We start from the raw sequence: 20278 nt of genomic DNA, 5'->3' as shown, positions 1-20278 counted from the left end.
TCGTAGTTAATCCTGCACACACAAAAACAAAAACTTCGATCGAGACAATTAATCCTAAGCAATTAACCAAGTTGTCCGGCATGTCATTGGTCCCTCGACGCTTCGTCCGATTCTTCGGCGCATCGTCCTTTCCTGCAGCCTATTGCCCAATCGGCCTGTTGTCTCCGCAACTCCGATATCCTTGGCACAATACCCGCTCTTCTTGGCCCGATGCCCGAGTCCACGGCCCGAAGCCTTCTGTCGATACGTCGACCGATCCACCGGCCCGACGTCCAATCTTCTAACATGTTCCTCCGGCACAACATGATGTTCCTGCTTTAATTGTCTCATCCTGATCGAAGCACCCTGCGTCACTCAAAACGTAGATTAAATCATAAACATATATCAAGGAGTTTCATCATCAAAATACGAGATTCAACAAGGGGGTCACCCATCGTAGTACTACTTTTGCCCAAGCACGCTTAACTTCGGTGTTTTAATGGGATCCGGTGATTTAGTGCTGGCATTATCGCAACTGTTTCGCGTGCTTCGTCCCTCGCCTATGTGCACGTCGCGGTCGGCGCATCAACGTCCGGAGCCTCTTGCCCGTCACGAAACCGTCGTCGCTTTCTCGAACGTTCAAGAAATCCCTATTACAAGCTCTCTCCGAGCCCTAGCCCGACGATTGCGTATCGGTCACGGCAAGCGCGTGCCGAAACCATCGGCACTTTCTAGAACGATCTCGAAATCGCTATTGCGACCCCAATCCGGAAAGCTCTCTCCGAGCCCCTCGATACAGACTGCGTAGCGGTCAAAGCAAATTTCCAGTCCCAAAACAATCGTCTCGGAGCTCTACGGGAGATGTTTCGTATCCCGGGATGCAAAAAGGAGTGCAACACGATGACTTCCCAGGGGCTCAACCATCCTAGTACTACTCAGGCCCAAGCACGCTTAACTTCGGTGTTTTGAAGGGATCCGGTGATTTAGTGCTGCCATTATCGCACCCGTTTCGCGAGCTTCTTCCCTCGCCTATGTGCACGTCGCGGTCGGCACATCGACGTCCGGAGCCTCTTGCCCGTCACGAAATCATCGTGGCTTTCTCGAACGTTCACGAAATCCCTATTGCAAGCTATCTCCGAGCCCTAGCCCGACGACTGCGTATCGGTCACGGCAAGCGCGTGCCGAAACCATCGGCACTTTCTAGAACGATCTCGGAATCGCTATTGCGACCCCAATCCGGAAAGCTCTCTCCGAGCCCCTCGATACTGACTGCGTAGCGGTCAAAGCAAATTTCCAGCCCCAAAACAATCGTCTCGGAGCTCTACGGGAGATGTTTCGTATCCCGGGATGCAAAAAGGAGTGCAACACGAGGACTTCCCAGGGGGTCACCCATCGTAGTACTACTCTGGCCCAAGCATGCTTAACTTCGGTGTTTTGATGGGATCTTGTGATATAGTGCTGGCATTATCGCACCCGTTTCGCGTGCTTCGTCCCTCGCCTATGTGCACATCGCGGTCGGCGCATCAACGTCCGGAGCCTCTTGCCCGTCACGAAACCGTCGTCGCTTTATCGAACGTTCACGAAATCCCTATTGCAAGCTCTCTCCGAGCCCAAGCCCGACGACTGCGTATCGGTCACAGCAAGTGCGTGCCGAAACCATCGGCACTTTCTAGAATGATCTCGGAATCGCTATTGCGACCCCAATCCGGAAAGCTCTCTACGAGCCCCTCGATACTGACTGCGTAGCGGTCACAGCAAATTTCCAGCCCCAAAACAATCGTCTCGGAGGTCTACGGGAGATGTTTCGTATCCCGGGATGCAAAAAGGAGTGCAACACGAAGACTTCCCAGGGGGTCACCCATCGTAGTACTACTCTAGCCCAAGCACGCTTAACTTCGGTGTTTTGATGGGATCTGGTGACTTAGTGCTGGCATTATTGCACCCATTTCGCGTGCTTCGTCCCTCGCTTATGTGCACGTCGCGGTCGGCGCATCAACGTCCGGAGCCTCTTGCCCGTCACGAAACCGTCGTCGCTTTCTCGAACGTTCACGAAATCCCTATTGCAAGCTCTCTCCGAGCCCTAGCCCGACGACTGCGTATCGGTCACGGCAAGCGCGTGCCGAAACCATCGGCACTTTCTAGAACGATCTCGGAATCGCTATTGTGAGCCCAATCCGGAAAGCTCTCTCCGAGCCCCTCGATACTGACAGTGTAGCGGTCACAGCAAATTTCTACTCCCAAAACAATCGTCTCGGAGCTCTACGGGAGATGTTTCGTATCCCTTGGATGCAAAAAGGAGTGCAACACGAGGACTTCCCAGGGGGTCACCCATCGTAGTACTACTCTGGCCCAAGCACGCTTAACTTCGGTGTTTTGATGGGATCTGGTGATTTAGTGCTGGCATTATCGCACCTGTTTCGCGTGCTTCGTCCCTCGCCTATGTGCACGTCGCGGTCGGCGCATCAACGTCCGGAGCCTCTTGCCCGTCACGAAACCGTCGTCGCTTTCTCGAATGTTCACGAAATCCCTATTGCAAGCTCTCTCCGAGCCCTAGCCCGACGACTGCGTATCGGTCACGGCAAGCGCGTGCCGAAACCATCGGCACTTTCTAGAACGATCTCGGAATCGCTATTGCGTCCCCAATCCGGAAAGCTCTCTCCGAGCCCCTCGATACTGACTGCGTAGCAGTCACAGCAAATTTCCAGCCCCAAAACAATCGTCTCGGAGCTCTACGGGAGATGTTTCGTATCCCGGGATGCAAAAAGGAGTGCAACACGAGGACTTCCCAGGGGGTCACCCATCGTAGTACTACTCTGGCCCAAGCACGCTTAACTTCGGTGTTTTGATGGGATCTTGTGATTTAGTGCTGGCATTATCGCACCCGTTTCGCGTGCTTCGTCCCTCGCCTATGTGCACATCGCGGTCGGCGCATCAACGTCCGGAGCCTCTTGCCCGTCACGAAACCGTCGACGCTTTATCGAACGTTCACGAAATCCCTATTGCAAGCTCTCTCCGAGCCCAAGCCCGACGACTGCGTATCGGTCACGGCAAGCGCGTGCCGAAACCATCGGCACTTTCTAGAATGATCTCGGAATCGCTATTGCGACCCCAATCCGGAAAGCTCTCTACGAGCCCCTCGATACTGACTGCGTAGTGGTCACAGCAAATTTCCAGCCCCAAAACAATCGTCTCGGAGGTCTACGGGAGATGTTTCGTATCCCGGGATGCAAAAAGGAGTGCAACATGAAGACTTCCCAGGGGGTCACCCATCGTAGTACTACTCTAGCCCAAGCACGCTTAACTTCGGTGTTTTGATGGGATCTGGTGATTTAGTGCTGGCATTATCGCACCCGTTTCACGTGCTTCGTCCCTCGCTTATGTGCACGTCGCGATCGGCGCATCAATGTCCGGAGCCTCTTGCCCGTCACGAAACCGTCGGTGCTTTCTCGAACGTTCACGAAATTCCTATTGTAAGCTCTCTCCGAGCCCTAGCCGACGACTGCGTATCGGTCACGGCAAGCGCGTGCCGAAACCATCGGCACTTTCTAGAACGATCTCGGAATCGCTATTGCGAGCCCAATCCGGAAAGCTCTCTCCGAGCCCCTCGATAATGACTACGTAGCGGTGATAGCAAATTTCCAGCCCCAAAACAATCGTCTCGGAGGTCTACGGGAGATGTTTCGTATCCCGGGATGCAAAAAGGAGTGCAACATGAAGACTTCCCAGGGGGTCACCCATCGTAGTACTACTCTAGCCCAAGCACGCTTAACTTCGGTGTTTTGATGGGATCTGGTGATTTAGTGCTGGCATTATCGCACCCGTTTCACGTGCTTCGTCCCTCGCCTATGTGCACGTCGCGGTCGGCGCATCAACGTCCGGAGCCTCTTGCCCGTCACGAAACCGTCGTCGCTTTCTCGAATGTTCACGAAATCCCTATTGCAAGCTCTCTCCGAGCCCTAGCCCGACGACTGCGTATCGGTCACGGCAAGCGCGTGCCGAAACCATCGGCACTTTCTAGAACGATCTCGGAATCGCTATTGCGACCCCAATCCGGAAAGCTCTCTCCGAGCCCCTCGATACTGACTGCGTAGCGGTCAAAGCAAATTTCCAGCCCCAAAACAATCGTCTCGGAGCTCTACGGGAGATGTTTCGTATCCCGGGATGCAAAAAGGAGTGCAACACGAGGACTTCCCAGGGGGTCACCCATCGTAGTACTACTCTGGCCCAAGCATGCTTAACTTCGGTGTTTTGATGGGATCTTGTGATATAGTGCTGGCATTATCGCACCCGTTTCGCGTGCTTCGTCCCTCGCCTATGTGCACATCGCGGTCGGCGCATCAACGTCCGGAGCCTCTTGCCCGTCACGAAACCGTCGTCGCTTTATCGAACGTTCACGAAATCCCTATTGCAAGCTCTCTCCGAGCCCAAGCCCGACGACTGCGTATCGGTCACAGCAAGTGCGTGCCGAAACCATCGGCACTTTCTAGAATGATCTCGGAATCGCTATTGCGACCCCAATCCGGAAAGCTCTCTACGAGCCCCTCGATACTGACTGCGTAGCGGTCACAGCAAATTTCCAGCCCCAAAACAATCGTCTCGGAGGTCTACGGGAGATGTTTCGTATCCCGGGATGCAAAAAGGAGTGCAACACGAAGACTTCCCAGGGGGTCACCCATCGTAGTACTACTCTAGCCCAAGCACGCTTAACTTCGGTGTTTTGATGGGATCTGGTGACTTAGTGCTGGCATTATTGCACCCGTTTCGCGTGCTTCGTCCCTCGCTTATGTGCACGTCGCGGTCGGCGCATCAACGTCCGGAGCCTCTTGCCCGTCACGAAACCGTCGTCGCTTTCTCGAACGTTCACGAAATCCCTATTGCAAGCTCTCTCCGAGCCCTAGCCCGACGACTGCGTATCGGTCACGGCAAGCGCGTGCCGAAACCATCGGCACTTTCTAGAACGATCTCGGAATCGCTATTGTGAGCCCAATCCGGAAAGCTCTCTCCGAGCCCCTCGATACTGACAGTGTAGCGGTCACAGCAAATTTCTACTCCCAAAACAATCGTCTCGGAGCTCTACGGGAGATGTTTCGTATCCCTTGGATGCAAAAAGGAGTGCAACACGAGGACTTCCCAGGGGGTCACCCATCGTAGTACTACTCTGGCCCAAGCACGCTTAACTTCGGTGTTTTGATGGGATCTGGTGATTTAGTGCTGGCATTATCGCACCTGTTTCGCGTGCTTCGTCCCTCGCCTATGTGCACGTCGCGGTCGGCGCATCAACGTCCGGAGCCTCTTGCCCGTCACGAAACCGTCGTCGCTTTCTCGAATGTTCACGAAATCCCTATTGCAAGCTCTCTCCGAGCCCTAGCCCGACGACTGCGTATCGGTCACGGCAAGCGCGTGCCGAAACCATCGGCACTTTCTAGAACGATCTCGGAATCGCTATTGCGTCCCCAATCCGGAAAGCTCTCTCCGAGCCCCTCGATACTGACTGCGTAGCAGTCACAGCAAATTTCCAGCCCCAAAACAATCGTCTCGGAGCTCTACGGGAGATGTTTCGTATCCCGGGATGCAAAAAGGAGTGCAACACGAGGACTTCCCAGGGGGTCACCCATCGTAGTACTACTCTGGCCCAAGTACGCTTAACTTCGGTGTTTTGATGGGATCTTGTGATTTAGTGCTGGCATTATCGCACCCGTTTCGCGTGCTTCGTCCCTCGCCTATGTGCACATCGCGGTCGGCGCATCAACGTCCGGAGCCTCTTGCCCGTCACGAAACCGTCGACGCTTTATCGAACGTTCACGAAATCCCTATTGCAAGCTCTCTCCGAGCCCAAGCCCGACGACTGCGTATCGGTCACGGCAAGCGCGTGCCGAAACCATCGGCACTTTCTAGAATGATCTCGGAATCGCTATTGCGACCCCAATCCGGAAAGCTCTCTACGAGCCCCTCGATACTGACTGCGTAGTGGTCACAGCAAATTTCCAGCCCCAAAACAATCGTCTCGGAGGTCTACGGGAGATGTTTCGTATCCCGGGATGCAAAAAGGAGTGCAACATGAAGACTTCCCAGGGGGTCACCCATCGTAGTACTACTCTAGCCCAAGCACGCTTAACTTCGGTGTTTTGATGGGATCTGGTGATTTAGTGCTGGCATTATCGCACCCGTTTCACGTGCTTCGTCCCTCGCTTATGTGCACGTCGCGATCGGCGCATCAATGTCCGGAGCCTCTTGCCCGTCACGAAACCGTCGGTGCTTTCTCGAACGTTCACGAAATTCCTATTGCAAGCTCTCTCCGAGCCCTAGCCGACGACTGCGTATCGGTCACGGCAAGCGCGTGCCGAAACCATCGGCACTTTCTAGAACGATCTCGGAATCGCTATTGCGAGCCCAATCCGGAAAGCTCTCTCCGAGCCCCTCGATAATGACTACGTAGCGGTGATAGCAAATTTCCAGCCCCAAAACAATCGTCTCGGAGCTCTACGGGAGATGTTTCGTATCCCGGGATGCAAAAAGGAGTGCAACACGAGGACTTCCCAGGGGGTCACCCATCGTAGTACTACTCTGGCCCAACCACGCTTAACTTCGGTGTTTTGATGGGATCCGGTGATTTAATGCTGCCATTATCGCACCCGTTTCGCGAGCTTCGTCCCTCGCCTATGTGCACGTCGCGGTCGGCGCATCAACGTCCAGAGCCTCTTGCCCGTCACGAAACCGTCGGCGCTTTCTCGAACGTTCACGAAATCCCTATTGCAAGCTCTCTCCGAGCCCTAGCCCGACGACTGCGTATCGGTTACGGCAAGCGCGTGCCGAAATCATCGGCACTTTCTAGAACGATCTCGGTATCGCTATTGCGACCCCAATCCGGAAAGCTCTCTCCGAGCCCCTCGATACTGACTGCGTAGCGGTCACAGCAAATTTCCAGCCCCAAAACAATCGTCTCGGAGCTCTACGGGAGATGTTTCGTATCCCGGGATGCAAAAAGGAGTGCAACACGAAGACTTCCCAGGGGGTCACCCATCGTAGTACTACTTTTGCCCAAGCACGCTTAACTTCGGTGTTTTGATGGGATCTGGTGATTTAGTGCCGGCATTATCGCACCCGTTTCGCATGCTTCGTCCCTCTCCTATGTGCACATCGCGGTCGGCGCATCAACGTCCGGAGCCTCTTGCCCGTCACGAAACCGTCGTCGCTTTCTCGAACGTTCACGAAATCCCTATTGCAAGCTCTCTCCGAGCCCAAGCCCGACGACTGCGTATCGGACACGTCAAGCGCGTGCCGAAACCATCGGCACTTTCTAGAACGATCTCGGAATCGCTATTGCGACCCCAATCCGGAAAGCTCTCTCCGAGCCCCTCGATACTGACTGCGTAGCGGTCACAGCAAATTTCCAGCCCCAAAACAATCGTCTTGGTGCTCTACGGGAGATGTTTCGTATCCCGGGATGCAAAAAGGAGTGCAACACGAAGACTTCCCAGGGGGTCACCCATCTAGTACTACTATAGCCCAAGCACTTTTAACTTCGGTGTTTTGATAGGATCTGGTGATTTAGTGCTGGCATTATCGCACCTGTTTCGCGTGCTTCGTCCCTTGCCTATGTGCACGTCGCAGTCAGCGCATCAACGTCCGGAGCCTCTTGCCCGTCACGAAACCCTCGTCGCTTTCTCGAACGTTCACGAAATCCCTATAGCAAGCTCTCTCCGAGCCCTAGCCCGACGATTGCGTATCGGTCACGGCAAGCGCGTGCCGAAACCATCGGCACTTTCTAGAACGATCTCGGAATCGCTATTGCGACCCCAATCCGGAAAGCTCTCTCCGAGCCCCTCGATACTGATTGCGTAGCGGTGATAGCAAATTTCCTGCCCCAAAACAATCGTCACGGAGCTCTACGGGAGATGTTTCGTATCCCGGGATGCAAAAAGGAGTGCAACACGAGGACTTCCCAGGGGGTCACCCATGGTAGTACTACTCTAGCCCAAGCACGCTTAACTTCGTTGTTTTGATGGGATCCAGTGATTTAGTGCCGCCATTATCGCACCCGTTTCGCGAGCTTCGTCCCTCGCCTATGTGCACGTCGCGGTCGGCGCTGTTGAATCTCGGATTTTGATGATGAAGTCAATTGTCATTTGTTGTCTAATCTATGTGTTGAGATAAGTGTGCAGGATTAACTACGATGAAAGATAGACAAGCAGCAGGAGTTGCGCCGGAGTCAAGTTCATGATCACGTTGGGAGTTCGAGAGTTCGACGGAAGTTCGGACGGTCATCGGAGGTTCTGCGAGAACAGATCCGAGAAGTCCAGAAGCTTGCCAAGCGAAGCTCGTCGGAACTTGCCAAATGGATCGTCGCAAAGTCCAGGAGTTTGCCGGAAGTCCGCAGGAGCATCACCGAGGGTTCATCGGATGATCGACGGAAGTTCGCCGGAAACTCGCCGGAAGGAGCGATTGACGCACCGAAGCAAAGCTGCAAAAGTTGTCTTAGATTTAATCGTAGTTAGCACGTTGATTAAGTTGGAAAATGGGAGGTGATCCCATTGGCTTAATCATGGGGCAATTGGGCCCCTGAAAGACTGAAATTGGGCCGAATGGAATGAACCATTCGGACCCTGATTGCACCAGGAGGTGCAACCGCCCAGGCCAGGAGGTGGCACCTCTTGGGCTAGGCCTTCCAGCGAGACTGGGCGGTGCAACCTCCCCAGCCGGGAGGTGGCACCGCCTGAGCTCAGTCTTCGAGCAAGACTGGGCGGTGCAACCTCCCTGGCAGAGAGGTGGCAAGCTCAGTCTTCGAGCAAGACTAGGCGGTGCAACCTCCCTGGCAGAGAGGTGGCACCGCCTGAGCTCAGTCTTCGAGCAAGACTGGGCGGTGCAACCTCCCTGGCAGAGAGGTGGCACCGCCTGAGCTCGGTCTTCGAGCTCTGCCAGGCGGTGCAACCTCTCCAGTCAAGAGGTGCAACCGCCTGATCCCAGAATTCCGGGATTTGATTGTTTTGAGCTCCAAATTTGAATTGGGTTGGGGCCTATAAATTCCCCACCCATTCAACACTGAAAAGAAAAAGACCTACACCGAAATCTTGATCTTTTCTGTGATTCTAAGAGCTCAAAAGTGTTGTAAAGCCTTTAAGTTTCCTCCTTCTGTTCTTTAAGTTTTCAGTTGTAAAGTGAGGAGAGAAAGGTCTGTAAAGGTTGTCTCCTGAGCCTGTCAAAAGGAGAGAAACTGTAAAAGGGAAGTTTGGCCTTCGCCTATTGAAGGAAGGCCCCTAGTTGACGTCGGCGACCTCGTCGGTGGAGGAAGCCAAAAGTGGAGTAGGTCAAGGCTGACCGAACCACTCTAAATCTCTGGTTTGCGTTTATTTTTGAGCACTTTATCATTACTGCAAACCTCCTTCATTACTACTGCTCTCTGTGCTTTCACGAACAAGTTCTAAGTGCTGTTCTTCCGAATCTGCATTCAGACGTAAATTTGTATTTTCGTACATTACAGTTTACGTTTACGTTTGATTATGTAGAACTGTCTTCCGTGCTTTTACGAACGAGTTTCTTTGCAGTTTACACTTACTTTTGATCCTAGTGATAACTGCAAACTGTCCTCTATAATTTTACGAACGAGTTTCAACATTTAGACGTAAAACTGCATTTAGACGTAAATCGACTTTCCTCGCACAATCATCATATCTCAGTTCACGTTTACGTCTTGATTTCAACTGCATACTGCCTTCTGCGAGTATACAAACGAGTTTCAAAGTTCAGACGCAAATCTGCGTTTAAGACGTAAATCTGCGTTCAGACGTAAATCTGCGTCTAGACGTAAATCTGCGTTTAGACGTAAATCTATTTTTTGCAGATTACTTTTCGAGCTGTACAACAGTAGCACATTGTCTTTATACTTCTGCTTAAACTGCTCCTAGACGCAAACTGTGTTTAGACGCAATCTGCGGTTAGACGCAATCTGCGTTTAGACGCAATCTGCGCTTAGACGCAACCTGCGCTAAGACGCAAACTGCGCTAAGACGCAAACTACGCTTAGACGCAATCTGAGTTTAGACGCAATCTGCATTTAGACGCAAACTGTGTTTAGACGCTAATTGTGTTTAAACGTAAACTGCACTTAATCATAAGTAATCTTAGAATCGGCTTTTGCATCAAAATAGTCTTTATCGAACGAACACAGCTTTTGGTTTTAATCGCTGAAAAATATCCGCTGCACTAATTCACCCCCCCCCCTCTTAGTGCTCTCGATCCTAACAGGCGCATCAACGTCCAGAGCCTCTTGCCCATCACGAAACTGTCGGCGCTTTCTCGAACGTTCATGAAATCCCTATTGCAAGCTCTCTCCGAGCCCTAGCCCGACGACTGCGTATCGGTCACGGCAAGCGCGTGCCGAAACCATCGGCACTTTCTAGAACGATCTAGGAATCGCTATTGCGACCCCAATCCGGAAAGCTCTCTCCGAGCCCCTCGATACTGACTGCGTAGCGGTCACAGCAAATTTCCAGCCCCAAAACAATCATCTCGGAGCTCTACGGGAGATGTTTCGTATCCCGGGATGCAAAAAGGAGTGCAACACGAGGACTTCCCAAGGGGTCACCCATCGTAGTACTACTCTGGCCCAAGCACGCTTAACTTCGATGTTTTGATGGGATCTGGTGATTTAGTGCTGGCATTATCGCACCCATTTCGCGAGCTTCGTCCCTCGCCTATGTGCACGTCGCGGTCGGCGCATCAACGTCCGGAGCCTCTTGCCCGTCACGAAACCGTCAGTGCTTTCTCGAACGTTCACGAAATCCCTATTGCAAGCTCTCTCCGAGCCCTAGCCCGACGACTGCGTATCGATCACGGCAAGTGCGTGCCGAAACCATCGGCACTTTCTAGAACGATCTCGGAATCGCTATTGCGACCCCAATCCGGAAAGCTCTCTCCGAGCCCCTCGATACTGACTGCGTAGCGGTCATAGCAAATTTCCAGCCCCAAAACAATTGTCTCGGAGCTCTACGAGAGATGTTTCGTATCCCGGGATGCAAAAAGGAGTGCAACACGAGGACTTCCAAGGGGGTCACCCATCGTAGTACTACTCTGGCCCAAGCACGCTTAACTTCGGTGTTTTGATGGGATCTGGTGATTTAGTGCTGGCATTATCGCACCCGTTTCGCGAGCTTCGTCCCTCGCCTATGTGCACGTCGCGGTCGGCGCATCAACGTCCGGAGCCTCTTGCCCATCACGAAACCGTCGGTGCTTTCTCGAACGTTCACGAAATCCCTATTGCAAGCTCTCTCCGAGCCCTAGCCCGACGACTGCGTATCGGTCACGGCAAGCGCGTGTCGAAACCATCGGCACTTTCTAGAACGATCTCGGAATCGCTATTGCGATCCCAATCCGGAAAGCTCTCTCCGAGCCCCTCAATACTGCCTGCGTAGTGTAACATCCCCCATTTTTGAAAATTTAGTAAAAGGTTTGTTTGTAAAAATAAGGATTATTTAATAATTATTTTATATTAAATGATATTATATTAAAGGTTTATGACTAGGGACCTAAGAGTAAATATTAGAAGTTTGATATAATTTATGAAAGATTCAGATTTAAGTTAAAAATATATATATATATATATATATATATATATATATATATATATATATATATATATATATATATATATATATATATATATATATATAATGGACATGTGTCACTAGCTAACCTAAGAGTGCCACTTATCTTTGCTCTAAAGATGACACCTAGCCCCTTTCATGCATGCATGACACCTTGCAACTTTTGCATTAGCCAAAACCCAAATAATTAGATGAAAGGTTAAAGAAAACAAACCTGAAGAGTTGCAGCCAACGTGAGTTTGAGAAGAGAAGAAGAAGAAGAAGAAGAAGAAGAAGAGCTTGAGGTTTTTCACCAATTTTCTCACCTTTGGGATTCAAATAAGTTTAAGGCAAGTGTTCTAACCCCATCCCACAGTAACCTTAATCTTTGTTTCCATTTTTATTCTGCAAAATTTGAAAGATTTCAATTGAGAACCAGACCTCCTTTCGTTTTGATATAAAGCTATGAATCTGTAATTTTTCGGTAATCTGACCTCGATGCACTGTTTCGGTCATAACATTTTGAAATAAACTCTGATTTAGACAAAACCTGTTCCATTTGAAAGTAGACAAAAAAATCTTTATTTTGATACTAATATCGAACGATTTAGAGTTTAAATGCCTACTAAGACTTCTATTTAAATTAACCCTACAGATTCTGTAAAACAGGGACCAAAATTTCTGACCTCTTGTTGCTTAACTACTTATAACTTTCTGCTGTGAACTCAGATTCATACAAAGTATGATTCATTCGAAGCTAGACTCAAAATTATTTCTGTATATACCTGATTTGAAATTTTTGGAGTACAATTGCTAACTGAAACATCTGCTTTTATCGACCCTATGGATTCAGTAAAACAGAGCTAATATTTTCAGACCTTTCGCTACGAAATTATCTGTAACTCCCTGTTGTAAATTTCAATTCTTGTTAAACTTGATTTTCCTAAATCTAGATTGACAAAGCTTTCTAATGACACCTATTTTGTATAAATTGGAGCATAATTGGTTATCCAAATAGTTCAAACAATGTTCCTATCAAATTCTGCCAGAATCGAGCTTTGGTCGATTTCGGCTTTCCTTGTTACTTCCTTTTGGAAATCGATTTTGGCAAAAACTCTTACTTCAGTTAAGCTTTACATTATTCCTTAAATTCCTGTATACTTTTGTCCTTTATTTATTTGTATATCCGCAGCTATCATCTAAAGATCGTGTTTGCATCGTAATGATTCAGCACATGCATCCCATTGTTCCGCATTTTGCTTTCGATATGTGCCTCTTCCAATTTCATTTCTTTGGACATTGAATTTATCTAACTTTCTTATTTCAATTGAGTTATATGCGATTTCTTGAAATCCTTGTATGCCCTTGCTTTTGTTTCCTTTCAAATCTAAATACATTTGTGAAAGATTATTGCTTACTTCGGATTGACTCGTAAAGGCACATGTACGCTTTGTTGTTCCGCGTGTGCTTCCGATATATGCTACTTATTGTTAAAACTACCCTCTTGTACTCTGGTGTGTGGGATTGTCTGGACCTTTGCCAGAAATGGTAAAGGGTATGCGCTTATTGCCCGCTATGTGGGGTCCCGCTATGTGGGATATTCTAGACCTTTGCCAGAAATGGTAAAGGGTATGCGCTTATTGCCCGCTATGTGGGATATTCTGGATGAATCACATTCTAACTGAGATCCCACTTCACCTTCTATGTGTTTGATATGATATCCAAAGCTTTGGCTATGTTTCTATGCATGCTTTGGATAAGAATGAAATGAATGCATCGTTATGTGACATTTGAGCTTCTATTCATGTTTTGTTCTTTGATATATTTCCGAAATGTTATAAGACTTTGTTATACCTTGAAAGCTACCATATGTCATTGTATGCTCCTTATGCCAATGATATGCTCCAATTATCTTTCCTCGATTGTATAAACAAAACGTGCTTCGAACGAAATGACATCGTAATTCTGCATTCATGATATCCAAAATGCTCCTTACGTCTTTGTTATGCCTTGAAATTACCATATGTCATCGATATGCTCCTTATGCCAATGATATGCTCCAATTACCTTTCCTAGATTATATGAATAAAACGTGCTTCGAACGATATGATATTGTAATTCTGCATTCAAACAAAACATGCTACTGTTTCATCTTGTATCTCTGCTTTGTATTTTGATACCTCATTTGTTTGAAAACTGTCCTCTTTGCTATGGATATGTTAGTCATTTACTGAGCTTTATATGCTCACCCCGTTGCTATATAAATTTTTCAGGATAGCTTATCGCTCACTAAAATGTGTAAATTAGGTTGAGGCAGTGGAAGATTAGAAGATTTTGGGGCAAATATTTTGTACTTGATAGGTTGATGTTGTATAAGTTCTTTTTGGGTGTAATGAAATATCAATGACAAATCTAGATTGATGTATCTTGTAAATATTTGAAAAGTACCTCTTACGTCAGGATTTTGGAAATGTTAAGTCTAAACTGTGTACTGATATAAACATGTAGTAAATGTTGGTTTTGTGATTGCGTTAATTGCCGCGCTTATGGATTTATGATATAGTTATGGTTTAGTTAAGTTGCTTTTGGATTTTAAGAATCATCTAGTGACATGATGTATGATTATAAACTGCACAGGTTTTGTGAATTGTGGATTGTAGAGGTGAATGACTTGAATGTTTTTCTTAGTGACCTCAAATGTGTGATTGGATCCTGGATTGTTTGTTGAATTAAATATTATCAATCTTGAATTAGGTTCACACCTCCTAAATGAGAATTAAATTCAGGGGGCGTGACAGAGTGGTATTAGAGCATGGTTTGAGGATCACTGAAATATTTGATATGTTGACGTGCAAAATATATTGAGGTCTAGTGAACTATAGTGATTGGTGGAAATTTTCTTTGATGCATTTTAGGAATCTAGGATGACGAGGACATTTAGTCCTCCTACTCTATCTACTTTGATTAATTAAGTGCGATAAAAGGATTGATCGGGGATATTAAATCAGAGTGGCGCAATAAAAGCGTGGTGAACCTAATACATTTGTAGCAGAAAAAAAAATAGATGATGCGATTGGAGAAGATATTTGGTGTACGAAATTGTTCTGATGATCAAAAGAATTTCTGGAGATCAAGAACAGGAATAGCAAGGACAAGTTTACTAAAAAAAAAAAAAAAAAAGATTAGAAATGAATTAGATTGTGATAACAAGAGGGTCAAGACATCATCGATTTAACAAAGGAAGTCACCACAAAAGATTCAATCCTGTGTATGATGTGAGTTAAATTATGAAATAAGTTTGTATTTGTAGGTGACTGGAGCCTATTTTGCTTGTGGAAATTTGGATCATAAAATAAAAGACTGCTCTTTGGACAAGAAGAAAGAATCACTGCCTCATAAATCATCAGCCCATGCCAGAGTGTATGTTATCATGGAATATGATTCTAAAACTTCTGAATTAGTGGTCGAAGGTACTATTCATGTTTTTGAAAGAATGCAAATATTTGTTGGACCATGTGTCTCATTTATGATTTGATTCACAATATTTTGCTTATCACATGGGTATTCAACCTAAACCACTGGATTATATGCTATACGTAAATACTGCTATTGGGGATTGTTTGATAACAAACTCGATCTGGTCATCTTGTTTGATTTCTATCGGAGAACACGAACTTCTTGCTGATTTGGTTCTCCTAGATATTTAGAGTTTTGATATTATACTAAGTATGGATTGACTATCTTCCAATCATACCAGTATAGATTGTTATACAAAATGATTACTTTTTGCATAGTAGATCATCCCATCTTTTATTTTGAGAGTATTGGGCAAGATTTACCTCCTTGCTTGATGTATTTCCAAATGACTTGCCTAGATTATCTCTAGACAGAGAGGATAAATTTGCTTTTGATTTGGTCCTTGGGACAATTCCAATATCTAAGCCTCTTTATAGAATGACACCATTTGAGTAAGTGGAAAAAAAAAAAAAAAGAAAAAAAAAAAAGCAACTACAATGACTATTAGATAAGGGTGCTCCAGTGCTAGTGTTTCATCATGGGGTGCTCCGGTGTTAGTTATGGATAGAAATTCTAAAGGATTATGATTGTACCATTCGTTATCACCCGGGTAAAGCTAATGTTGTAGTAGATGCCCTAGTAGAAAATCTACAAGTTTTATGGCGACTTTGGTTATGAAGCAATGAAAGTTATTAGAAGAGAATTATGATTTGAATGTTATGAGAAAAGGGCAAGACTCAATGATATTAATGGCCTCCATCCAAGTGCAATCTGATCTCATTCAACAAATTAAAGAAGGATAACTATAAGATCGACGCTTGATCTGCTTAAGGAATAAGGTAGAAAAGGGATTGAAACTGAATTTTCGAGTTTCAGAGGATGGCCTATTAAGATTTGGGATAGAATATGTGTTCTAAATGACTCAGATATCAAAAATCAAATCCTAAGGGATGGTCATAATTCAAAGTACACCATGCATCCTGGTAGCACTAAGATGTATAGAGATCTCCAAAGTCATTATTGGTGGGAAGGCATAAAGAAGGAGATTGCAATATATGTTTCAAAGTGTTTGACTTGTTAGCAAATCAAAGCAGAACACCAAAGACCTAGAGATTTGTTGCAACCTTTAGATATTCTTGAATGAAATGAGAATGTATTACCATGGACTTTATTTCAGGACTACCCCGAACTTCTAGAAAGCATGATGCTATTTGGGTTATCATTGATAGGTTAACGAAATCTGCACATTTTCTACCGATCAATATGACTTATTCTCTTGATAGGCTTGCAGATTTATATATCAATAAAATAGTAAGACTTCATGGTATTCCAAAGGAGATCATCTTTGATAGAGACTCCAGATTTCTATCTAGATTTTGGAGAAGGTTATAGGAATCTATTAGCACTAAAGTCAAGTTTAGCACTGCTTATCACCCTCAAACTGATGGTCAATCAGAAAGAACCATTCAAACACTTGAGGATTTGCTTCGAGCCTAGGTTATGGATTGGAAAGGTGAATGAGATAAAGATATCTCTCTTATTGAGTTCACTTACAATAATAGTTATCATTCAAATATTCAGATGGCTCCTTATGAAGCTTTATATGGGCGAATGTGTAGGACGCCTATATGTTGGGAAGAAATTGGCGACAGAAAATTATTAGCACCAGAAAAAGTACAACAGACTATTGAGAAAATTCAACTTATAAGAAAAAAGGTTAAAGACTACTCAGAGTCGTCAAAAGAGTTATGTTGATAACAGAAGATGAAATATTAAGTTTCAAATCGGGGATTTTGTATTCCTGAATGTCTCCCCTTCTAAAGGCATTGTAAGATTTGGGAAGAAAGGAAAGTTAAGCCCAAGATTTATTGGACCTTTTGAGATTCTTGAGAGGGTTGGTTCTGTCGCTTACAGGATTGCCTTGCCACCATCATTGTGCCATATCCATGATATGTTTCATGTTTCAATGATCAGAAAGTATATACCTGATCCCTCTCATATCATTAAGTATGAGCCGATGGTGATGGATAAAGACTTGTCTTATGTGGAAGAGCCCACTCAGATTGTTGATAAAAAAAAAGAAAAGATCTTGAGGAATCGGGTTATCCCTCTAGTTAAAGTGATCTGGAGATATCATTCTAGAGAGGAGGAATCGGGTTATCCCTCTAGTTAAAGTGATCTGGAGATATAATTCTGGAGAGGAAACAACTTGGGAGCTTGAGGAAGAAATGATGAAAGCTTATCCTCATTTTTTTTGTCGAATGAGGTATGATAAATTTAGAGGACTAAATTTTTTTTTTAAGGAGGGGAGAGTGTAACATCCCCCATTTTTGAAAATTTAGTAAAAGGTTTGTTTGTAAAAATAAGGATTATTTAATAATTATTTTATATTAAATGATATTATATTAAAGGTTTATGACTAGGGACCTAAGAGTAAATATTAGAAGTTTGATATAATTTATGAAAGATTCAGATTTAAGTTAAAAAAAAATATATATATATATATATATATATATAGTGGACATGTGTCACTAGCTAACCTAAGAGTGCCACTTATCTTTGCTCTAAAGATGACACCTAGCCCCTTTCATGCATGCATGACACCTTGCAACTTTTGCATTAGCCAAAACCCAAATAATTAGATGAAAGGTTAAAGAAAACAAACCTGAAGAGTTGCAGCCAACGTGAGTTTGAGAAGAGAAGAAGAAGAAGAAGAAGAAGAAGAAGAAGAGCTTGAGGTTTTTCACCAATTTTCTCACCTTTGGGATTCAAATAAGTTTAAGGCAAGTGTTCTAACCCCATCCTACAGTAACCTTAATCTTTGTTTCCATTTTTATTCTGCAAAATTTGAAAGATTTCAACTGAGAACCAGACCTCCTTTCGTTTTGATATAAAGCTATGAATCTGTAATTTTTCGGTAATCTGACCTCGATGCACTGTTTCGGTCATAACATTTTGAAATAAACTCTGATTTAGACAAAACCTGTTCCATTTGAAAGTAGACAAAAAAAATCTTTATTTTGATACTAATATCGAACGATTTGGAGTTTAAATGCCTACTAAGACTTCTGTTTAAATTAACCCTATAGATTCTGTAAAACAGGGATCGAAATTTCTGACCTCTTGTTGCTTAACTACTTATAACTTTCTGCTGTGAACTCAGATTCATACAAAGTATGATTCATTCGAAGCTAGACTCAAAATTATTTCTGTATATACCTGATTTGAAATTTTTGGAGTACAATTGCTAACTGAAACATCTGCTTTTATCGACCCTATGGATTCAGTAAAACAGAGCTAATATTTTCAGACCTTTCGCTACGAAATTATCTGTAACTCCCTGTTGTAAATTTTAATTCTTGTTAAACTTGATTTTCCTAAATCTAGATTGACAAAGCTTTCTAATGACACCTATTTTGTATAAATTGGAGCATAATTGGTTATCCAAATAGTTCAAACAATGTTCCTATCAAATTCTGCCAGAATCGAGCTTTGGTCGATTTCGGCTTTCCTTGTTACTTCCTTTTGGAAATCGATTTTGGCAAAAACTCTTACTTCAGTTAAGCTTTACATTATTCCTTAAATTCCTGTATACTTTTGTCCTTTATTTATTTGTATATCCGCAGCTATCATCTAAAGATCGTGTTTGCATCGTAATGATTCAGCACATGCATCCCATTGTTCCGCATTTTGCTTTCGATATGTGCCTCTTCCAATTTCATTTCTTTGGACATTGAATTTATCTAACTTTCTTATTTCAATTGAGCTATATGCGATTTCTTGAAATCCTTGTATGCCCTTGCTTTTGTTTCCTTTCAAATCTAACTACATTTGTGAAAGATTATTGCTTACTTCGGATTGACTCGTAAAGGCACATGTACGCTTTGTTGTTCCGCGTGTGCTTCCGATATATGCTACTTATTGTTAAAACTACCCTCTTGTACTCTGGTGTGTGGGATTGTTTGGACCTTTGCCAGAAATGGTAAAGGGTATGCGCTTATTGCCCGCTATGTGGGGTCCCGCTATGTGGGATATTCTGGACCTTTGCCAGAAATGGTAAAGGGTATGCGCTTATTGCCCGCTATGTGGGATATTCTGGATGAATCACATTCTGACTGAGATCCCACTTCACCTTCTATGTGTTTGATATGATATCCAAAGCTTTGGCTATGTTTCTATGCATGCTTTGAATAAGAATGAAATGAATGCATCGTTATGTGACATTTGAGCTTCTATTCATGTTTTGTTCTTTGATATATTTCCGAAATGTTATAAGACTTTGTTATACCTTGAAAGCTACCATATGTCATTGTATGCTCCTTATGCCAATGATATGCTCCAATTATCTTTCCTCGATTGTATAAACAAAACGTGCTTCGAACGAAATGACATCGTAATTCTGCATTCATGATATCCAAAATGCTCCTTACGTCTTTGTTATGCCTTGAAATTACCATATGTCATCGATATGCTCCTTATGCCAATGATATGCTCCAATTACCTTTCCTAGATTATATGAATAAAACGTGCTTCGAACGATATGATATTGTAATTCTGCATTCAAACAAAACATGCTACTGTTTCATCTTGTATCTCTGCTTTGTATTTTGATACCTCATTTGTTTGAAAACTGTCCTCTTTGCTATGGATATGTTAGTCATTTGCTGAGCTTTATATGCTCACCCCGTTGCTATATAAATTTTTCAGGATAGCTTATCGCTCACTAAAATGTGTAAATTGGGTTGAGGCAGTGGAAGATTAGAAGATTTTGGGGCAAATATTTTGTACTTGATAGGTTGATGTTGTATAAGTTCTTTTTGGGTGTAATGAAATATCAATGACAAATCTAGATTGATGTATCTTGTAAATATTTGAAAAGTACCTCTTACGTCAGGATTTTGGAAATGTTAAGTCTAAACTGTGTACTGATATAAACATGTAGTAAATGTTGGTTTTGTGATTGCGTTAATTGCCGCGCTTATGGATTTATGATATAGTTATGGTTTAGTTAAGTTGCTTTTGGATTTTAAGAATCATCTAGTGACATGATGTATGATTATAAACTGCACAGGTTTTGTGAATTGTGGATTGTAGAGGTGAATGACTTGAATGTTTTTCTTAGTGACCTCAAATGTGTGATTGGATCCTGGATTGTTTGTTGAATTAAATATTATCAATCTTGAATTAGGTTCACACCTCCTAAA

General features: G+C 44.7%; 1 non-coding gene and 17 pseudogenes across 1 annotated transcript; all 18 read right to left on the bottom strand.

Moving 5' to 3' along the window:
- Positions 1-866: 866 nt before the first annotated feature.
- On the bottom strand, positions 867-985 carry LOC135604669 (5S ribosomal RNA; annotated as a pseudogene).
- Positions 986-1335: 350 nt separating this feature from the next.
- LOC135603403 (5S ribosomal RNA) lies at positions 1336-1454 on the bottom strand (annotated as a pseudogene).
- Positions 1455-1804: 350 nt separating this feature from the next.
- On the bottom strand, positions 1805-1923 carry LOC135602195 (5S ribosomal RNA; annotated as a pseudogene).
- Positions 1924-2274: 351 nt separating this feature from the next.
- On the bottom strand, positions 2275-2393 carry LOC135601657 (5S ribosomal RNA; annotated as a pseudogene).
- A 350-nt stretch (positions 2394-2743) lies between these two features.
- LOC135602052 (5S ribosomal RNA) lies at positions 2744-2862 on the bottom strand (annotated as a pseudogene).
- A 350-nt stretch (positions 2863-3212) lies between these two features.
- Positions 3213-3331, bottom strand: LOC135602783 (5S ribosomal RNA; annotated as a pseudogene).
- A 349-nt stretch (positions 3332-3680) lies between these two features.
- Positions 3681-3799, bottom strand: LOC135602782 (5S ribosomal RNA; annotated as a pseudogene).
- Positions 3800-4149: 350 nt separating this feature from the next.
- Positions 4150-4268, bottom strand: LOC135603402 (5S ribosomal RNA; annotated as a pseudogene).
- Positions 4269-4618: 350 nt separating this feature from the next.
- Positions 4619-4737, bottom strand: LOC135602194 (5S ribosomal RNA; annotated as a pseudogene).
- A 351-nt stretch (positions 4738-5088) lies between these two features.
- LOC135601656 (5S ribosomal RNA) lies at positions 5089-5207 on the bottom strand (annotated as a pseudogene).
- A 350-nt stretch (positions 5208-5557) lies between these two features.
- LOC135603088 (5S ribosomal RNA) lies at positions 5558-5676 on the bottom strand (annotated as a pseudogene).
- Positions 5677-6026: 350 nt separating this feature from the next.
- LOC135602781 (5S ribosomal RNA) lies at positions 6027-6145 on the bottom strand (annotated as a pseudogene).
- A 349-nt stretch (positions 6146-6494) lies between these two features.
- Positions 6495-6613, bottom strand: LOC135603529 (5S ribosomal RNA; annotated as a pseudogene).
- A 350-nt stretch (positions 6614-6963) lies between these two features.
- LOC135600766 (5S ribosomal RNA) lies at positions 6964-7082 on the bottom strand. The gene has a single exon (XR_010483079.1). It is a non-coding gene; the product is annotated as a 5S ribosomal RNA (ribosomal RNA).
- Positions 7083-7432: 350 nt separating this feature from the next.
- Positions 7433-7550, bottom strand: LOC135604534 (5S ribosomal RNA; annotated as a pseudogene).
- Positions 7551-7900: 350 nt separating this feature from the next.
- Positions 7901-8019, bottom strand: LOC135604097 (5S ribosomal RNA; annotated as a pseudogene).
- A 2509-nt stretch (positions 8020-10528) lies between these two features.
- LOC135602011 (5S ribosomal RNA) lies at positions 10529-10647 on the bottom strand (annotated as a pseudogene).
- A 350-nt stretch (positions 10648-10997) lies between these two features.
- On the bottom strand, positions 10998-11116 carry LOC135601687 (5S ribosomal RNA; annotated as a pseudogene).
- Positions 11117-20278: the final 9162 nt, after the last annotated feature.

This window comes from Musa acuminata, chromosome BXJ2-1, assembly GCF_036884655.1.
Source record: "Musa acuminata AAA Group cultivar baxijiao chromosome BXJ2-1, Cavendish_Baxijiao_AAA, whole genome shotgun sequence".
NCBI classification, from domain to species: Eukaryota; Viridiplantae; Streptophyta; class Magnoliopsida; order Zingiberales; family Musaceae; genus Musa; species Musa acuminata.
The sequence above is the reverse complement of the archived record's forward strand: the minus strand, read 5'-3'. Positions and strand labels throughout refer to the sequence as shown.